General features: G+C 43.0%; 1 long non-coding RNA gene across 1 annotated transcript; it reads right to left on the bottom strand.

The window, feature by feature from the left end:
* Window positions 1-4,652: 4,652 nt before the first annotated feature.
* LOC123058175 (uncharacterized) lies at window positions 4,653-5,535 on the bottom strand. The gene is made up of 2 exons (XR_006427083.1): window positions 5,146-5,535; window positions 4,653-5,027 (listed from the first exon to the last, which is right to left on the bottom strand). It is a non-coding gene; the product is annotated as an uncharacterized lncRNA (long non-coding RNA).
* Window positions 5,536-7,643: the final 2,108 nt, after the last annotated feature.

Here is a 7,643-nt window from a genome sequence, read left to right as displayed (position 1 = left end):
TGCTCTCGTGCGCCACCTCTTATATTGCGCCCCCTTAAAGGCAGGCGGCTTCAGATGCGCAGCAAAACCACTCGCAGTAAATTGCCTATAATCAGGTTTTTGGATTGTTGGAAATATGAGCAAATTACTACGAGTACCGCATGGTCCTCGCCGTCGCCCCTCCGGCCCCCGCGCGTCTCGCCCGGCCCGGACGAGTACCCCATGGTCCTCGCCGTCGACCCCTCCGGCCTCCTCCTCCTCTCCACGCCCCCGGCCCTGAGCCCTCCCCCGTCGCCGCCCTCCAGCCCCGACGCCTGTTGGAAATATGAGCAAATTACTACGAGTACCGCATGGTCCTCGCCGTCGACCCCTCCGGCCCCCGCGCATCTCGCCCGGCCCGGATGAGTACACCATGGTCCTCGTCGTCGACCCCTCCGGCCTCCTCCTCCTCTCCACGCCCCCAGCACCGAGCCCTCCCCCGTCGCCGCCCTCCATCCCCGACGCCTTGGAAATATGAGCAAATTACTACGAGATTTAATCTAAATAAACAAAAGATAAATCATGACCACAGCAGCAGAGATTAAACTAATAATGCGAACTAGCATAGCAGATGAACATATCACATCTAGGGCACATACTAGAAGCATGAATTCTACCACGACAAGCTCGGAGAAGCCAGCCGGCGGGCGGCGGCGTTCCTGCAGGCTCACATAGTGCAGACCGGAGAGATGAACGTGCGGTGGTGGCCTGAAGCCACTCTCCGGTCATCACAACTTGATCGTGATTTAAAGAATTAGGGTTCTTAGGATTATTTTTTGATAATTAGGGTTAGCCAAATCTGCTGCCCTCGTGAGTAGCGTTACCTAGGTAAAAGTGTTATACTATTTATTTTCTATTTGGTTTAATCACATCATTAAGTGAAAATCTCTTGATTACGTTTTTACCCTTGAAATGGAGGTAATCCCTACATTTCTAGAGGTGGTACTCCTCAAGGCTGTTATGGAGTACGGATGAAGATTAACCATTAGATGAGCGCAAATGGACGGCTCATACTTATTCTGGGGTACCTTAAAATAGCTCGATGATAAGGCCCTGGAACTGGAAGTAGCACATCAAGTTATTGCAAGGCGGCTAGAATTAAGACAACTCCTAGGTGAAGACCAGCCTTGGCGGACAATGGTTGCATCAACAGCCTCCGGATTGTCATGTTTCAAATGTTAACTTCATGTTTTTATCTACTCTTTATGTCTGTTGGCACTTCAGGTGTAACAAATTAGCCCGGTTACTCACTTGCTCGCATGGAATTGTGCACTCTGCTCAGTAATTTACAGTTGCATGCTGTAGTATCAACTGCTTATGCTTTGCTTGATTCTGATCAAATGGAAGTGAGGATACATTTTGTGCTTCATCAGATTCCAAAGTTACAAACTTAACTTTCTCCAATCGAGCATTTTCCTCTCACGTTGATGTAACTATCTGATAACTAGCCTTTGATTGTGCGGTGCTCAATAACCCCCCGCCACACACACATGCACTTTGCAACTTGAGCCATGTTGCAAGACAACCGATCGCAACACATGCTGTTTTGTGGACCGGCCAGATTGAGGGAGAGCAGACGGGGCTGGATCTCGCATCGAAGACAACACACACATGATGCTTCGAGGTTGACTGACACTGCAAGGCTAGTCACCTAGCCACCAGCTGCTGCAATCCAGATGCTGTGATGTTGCGAGGTTGACGATCGCTGCTACAAGTGGGACGCTGCAAGGCCAGCCACCCACAGCATAGGCCACCGCTGATGTACGCTGGTTATTGATGTGTTCTTTATGTTGCAAAGCCAGACGCCCAAACTGAAAATCAAGATTCAAGACATTGAAAGATAGTCGATCTCTTGCAAGCCGGACACACGAGGCTCTTTGCGATTTGTGACGACCCGACTGTTCTTGTATCTTGAGGGAAGTAGTCCCTCTTTCTCTGTCCCAGGATTCTGACACTGTTTCTTGGAGTCTTTCTCCTTCGGGAGAATTCTCCGTTAGTTCGGCTTATCAGGCGCTATGCCGGCTGCCGGTTCTCCAGTGGTTATCCCCATTGAGGAAGGCGTCGATGCCCCTGAAGATCAAGATTTTCATGTGGCAGCTTCTCAGAGATCGTTTACCTTCGAGGATCGAGGTGTTGAAACGGTATGGTCCGGGCAATGGCCTTTGCCCCCTTTGTCTCGTCCCGAAAACGGGAACGCACATTTTGTTCTCATGCATAGCAGCACAGGCACTTTGGTATTTTGTTTGTGAAGCTCTGGGACTGGAATGGGAGGCCCATGACCTTGCAGAGTTTCTGCAGGTGAGGGCCACTCAGGTTGGCCGTAAGCGCCGACTGTTCGGGCTCATCTTCGCGGCTATGATGTGGACTCTTTGGACTACTCGCAATAAGATGGTGATTGAGCAGGTGTTCCCGCGGCGTGCTTCTGATTCGTTCTTCAAATCTCTTGCCTTCTTGCAGCACTTGCATCCGTTCGCTAGGCCGAGGGATCGTGACCGGTGTCAGCTCTATCTGGACGCTCTGCTGTCTTCCGCGCATCGGCTCTCCGACCGTTCGCCTGCTTCGTAGCTTGCCCCTGGTGGCCTTTTATTTTTACTTTTCTTTCGTTTGGGCGTGTTTGTGCTGTGGCCCCAACAAATTACTTTTATGACTATGGTTGGGACGTGGTTGTATGAACGTACGCTTTATCTATAAAGCGGGACGAAAACCTATTTCGAGAGCCGAACACACGACGACCACATCAGTCACTGCATTTTTTCATGACGTTTCCAGGTAGTCGAACTACTCTTTTGCTCAAAGATGAGAAATTGGCGTAACAATAGATGCAGAAGAGATAAAGAAAACAGGAACTCATGGGCTTCGCCCACGTGTGAAAGGATATATCCAACGGTTACCAAGGCGGCCGATAGGCCGACGGATTGTTTTCTCAATCTAAACCTAATAATAATAATAATAATAATAATAATAATAATAATAATAATAATAATAATAATAATAATAATAATAATAATAATAATAATAATAATAATAAACGAAGAAATTGCCCCAAAATTGCAAAATACTACCCACCAGTGCCACATTTAAGTGGTAAAATGGTTTCACACGGGGAAATCATCTGCCTGCCTGGGTCGCCCATGCAGTAGGACCTCATATACTGCGCTCTGCGTGCTGGAAGAAGATGTAGCACGCCCATTTGGGCCGGCCCATGTCTGAGCGGCCTGTTTTATTTATTTTTTCATTTTCTTCTACTTCAAATAATTTGGGACTTCAAAAAAGTTTCGAAAATTAAAAAATTGAGAATTTCGAAATAAAATGTATAGAAATCATAATTTTTTTTGGATTTTGGAAAATGGTTGCAATTTTGTAAAAAAATGACCTATTCAATTTTTTTTTCAAATTTCGAAAACAAATGTTTTGGAAATCATTCATGATTTTTTCAAAAAAAATCATATTACAAAATGTTAATGAAATCAAAAAAAATGTCACGAATTCAAAAAAAATCATTAGTCAAAAAATATCCTAAAAATTCAAAGCTGTTCGTGACTTATAGAATAGTTTATTCATTCATAAAATGTTCACTAATTCGAAAAATGATCATGCATTTCAAAAAATGTTTGTTAAGTAAAAACAAATGTTCGTGAAATCAAAAAAATTCGTGAATTTCAAAAATTGTTCCACCAATTTTCCAAAAAAATGTTCGTCAATTCTAGAAATGTTCGCCGATTCGTGAAAATTGATTAAAAATATCCACAATTAAAAATATATTTACAAATAGTATAAAATGTTCTTGATTTTAGAAAATATCCAAAAAAAGGTAAAGGCGTTCATGAATTTGAAAATTTTCATGATTTCAAATATGTGCACGAGTTTAAAAAAAATTCATGGGTTCAAAAATAGTTCATGATTTCACATAACTGAAAGTGATAGTGTATCTCCATGATGCAGCAAAACGTGGGCATGACCATTGGAGATTATGGTTTTTTTCTCTCTCATTGCAACGCACGTGATCTTTTTTTACTAGTAATATTCAGTTTCATTGGGTGTATTTTTGAAAATATATATTTTCTGCAAAGAAAAAAAAAGTTAACAGATAAAAGAACCTAACCATTGTTGTTGACTTGTTGTCTCCGGAGGCAACCGAATCCGAGTTCGGGCGTTATTGGAACCAAGGTTCTGCTAAAGTAAAATACTGTAGATAATTATATAAGAAGAAAAAACCTTTCCCTTCTCCTGTCAAAAAAATAAACCGTCCCTCCTTCTTCTTGTTGTAGGCGGAGGCGGAAGGATAGCAACTACTTCCTTCGTAAACTAATATAAGAGCGTTTAGATGACTACTTTAATGATCTAAACGCTTTTATATTAGTTTATAGAGGAAGTATTAACGAGTCTTAGACTGCGATCCGATCGATACTGTGGGCGGAGGGTTGAGGAGCGGCAGCCGACCGACCGTTGGTGATTCGTGAAGGACTTGTCATCCTAATCCATAACCAACTGTTCATATGCCAGCGATGATGGCGGCGCTTCGATGCGCGGCGAGGAGGCTCGGTGGCTCCTTGCTCCAGCGCACGCAGGCGGGGGAGCGACGCCAGCTCATGCCAAGCAGGCTCATGCGCTGCCGCGAGCAGAGGCAGACCACGGAAAAAATTAAGGTGGGGCGAAGTCTCCCTAAATTTTTTATTTATGGGAATCAAAGGAGGTCAATACACACTAACAATGCACACTACAAACAAATAACAAAATACAATGAAATTGTAGACATGTTTCAATAGAAAAACAGCCTAAAACTATAGCTTCAATAGAATCTGTAGTTTGTTCTTCCACTATAGCTTCAAGAGAATATGTAATTTGTTCTTCCACTTGTTCTGTTTGCATCGATTTTTCATGCTCTATTTCCATGGAACTCACTTGATCTTGATGAGTGGCAGGTGCCGAAACATTGACACTTTCACGGGTATTTGGGTTCGATTTTGAGCTGCTGCTACTGCCAAGCATTTCAAAATATTTTTTCAAATCTGCAGTTTACAACCAGAGTGTTCACAACATTAATATGCCACTACAATCTGCTTCAATTTGAGGCTTCAAGCTACTGTTAAAATTTGCTACAAAATTTCAGAAAAACTGAGAAATCACCTCATCCCCTTTCCTTTGGATTTCATATTTCCTCCCTCTTCCTTTCCATCTTCGGGCAATCTGGCCGGAACTGCGCCGGAATCAGAAGTAGCCGGACGCCCGGACGTCCGGACTGCTGTTTCTACTGTGAGGCGCCTAGGCCCCGGCTGGGGCTGCCGCTTGCTGCCGCTGTGCCGGCGCCCTCTAGCCCCCCAGACTATAGCCGCTGTTGGCTGCCCTGCCGTTGGCTGCCTTGCCGTTGGCTGCCCCGCCTGCTGCAGGCGACCTGGCTAGCCACCGCCGCCACGCTAGAGCTTAGGGATTAGGATCAGGGTCGTGTGGAGAGAATAGATGAGCGGTCGACTGCGTGTGCGTCTCTGCACTCGTGGACGGTGGAGCGTGGCTGGCTGTTTCGGGCTCTCGGCTACTGGCCCATCAGGCCGCTAGCTGTGTAGGCCCATCTTCCATTAGCAGCGACAAGGCAGCGTATTGTGCATTTGTGCTATCGATCGATACATACTAGTAATAATATTTTTTTGCTCAAAACTAAGGTATGGCAGGCGCCATACCCTGCCCACCAGAGAGGTCCGCCAGTGGCCGCGAGCTCTCCGGCAAGGTACTGTATTTAAATAAAGATTTTTTTTAGAAAAAGAGGATGACCCCCGGCCTCTGCATCTAGGCGATACATACGGTCACTTTATAAATAAAGTTGACATTGTTTTTCTCATGATTTGTGTATCTCACCGCGTCAAGGATCGATGTAGCTGCGATAATCGAATTCTGTAGAGTGGAAACAACAACATGCATGCATATAGACCTTTAGACTAGTCACAATGGGTAGTAAGTTAGACTAGTAACTTGCATATGTTACTAGCCTATTACTATTTCTACAGTGAAGAGTAACATATGCATAATGTCATGCAACATTTCATTTATTAGGTTGTAGACTCATCTTGTCTTGACATGTGCGATCTTAGTAACTAGCTATGTTACCACATGTCTCTCTTTTCTCATTAATTACTTGTCACATCATTTGTTTTGGCTAGAGATGTGTAATGTTACCACATATGTTACTTTCACTGTGGATAGTCTTACATCCCGGTTGTTGTTGTACCAATAGAAGGAATTCTAGAACCATCTCCTCTTCTTCTTGCTGCACTTCTCCAAAGTTTGTTTCCAAATAAGCACACACATTGTCGATGGGCACTTGCGAAATCCTGATTCCCTGGCTATTAATTAACGATCAATCTGTGTACACTGAAAACTGATTTCTAGTAATTCACAAACAGGGCCTTTAGGCTGGTCATGGTGGGGAATAACTTATATTAGTATCATGCATATGATACTAATCTAAGTTATTATAGTGCAAAATAACATAGTAGTAATGTCATAGATGGCTTCATTTATTAGCTCACAGATTCATTTTCTCTTGAAAAATGCTATGTTACAGTAACATATTATGTTACCACAAACACCTTTTTCCTTATTAAATATATGTCACATAAGCAAAATTTTCTTAGGATGTGTTAAGTTACTACCTAAATTATCCCACTATGGCTAGCCTTACTTAATTAGCAACCAAACCAAAGCAGACATATATTATACAATAGCTCCACCATATCTATATACAGTATGGCTTTGTTACTAGTTGCTACACATGCACGCTGCACTCTCTATATATCGAACCTCACTTAATTGACAGACATAGGAGAATATTCTTCTTTATTATTTACCAATCACAACCAGCACTTAAGAACGATGATACAAATTATTAATTATCTATGTGTATCAATCCAGCAAGCGAGATCCAGCAGAAAAAGGAGGCGCTGTATGATGCGGTGGGTAACGCGAAGCAGAAGCACTGGGAGCTGTATGATGCCTTATCTAAGGCGGTGGAGACTACTAACCAGCATCTTTTTGTACAAGGCACTCCACAACAAAATTCCTATCGGTAGGATACTTGATCTATTTCTTCCTTAATTTCCTGTTTGTTTGACAGGACTTTATATATAATCTCATTTGACCTACCTCTCTACTCTCATGCGCATTATGATGTACTCCCTCCGTTCCAAATTACTTGTCACAGGTATGGATGTATCTAGATGTATTTTAGTTCTAGATACATCCATTTTCGCGACGAGTAATTTGGAACGGAGAGAGTATGGAAGAAGAGCTCAGGGTGTGATAGAGTTAGCTGCCAAGACGACATGTTTCGTTGAATTTAGTGTTTCTATGGTTGGTTTGAGTGGCATGAAGGATAGAATGTCTAAGCTAAGGGAAAGCAGTGAAGACAATGTCGAAATTTGACAACTGAAGATGGCCCCAACTTGTTTTCAGTTTCTAATTATGACACTAGTGAAGTGCTCGTGTGTTGATACTGGCTTATGGATAAAAAAATATCATCTTATAATCTTCAAAATTATGTCCACAAACATATTATTACCTAATACTCCATCCGTCTTAAAATAAGTGTCTCAACTTTGTCTAACTTTAGTACAAAATTGTATTAAGCTTGAGAC

Source organism: Triticum aestivum, chromosome 3A, assembly GCF_018294505.1.
Source record: "Triticum aestivum cultivar Chinese Spring chromosome 3A, IWGSC CS RefSeq v2.1, whole genome shotgun sequence".
Classification (NCBI taxonomy): domain Eukaryota; kingdom Viridiplantae; phylum Streptophyta; class Magnoliopsida; order Poales; family Poaceae; genus Triticum; species Triticum aestivum.
Note: the sequence above shows the minus strand (reverse complement) of the source record. Positions and strands in the feature narration are given on the sequence as shown.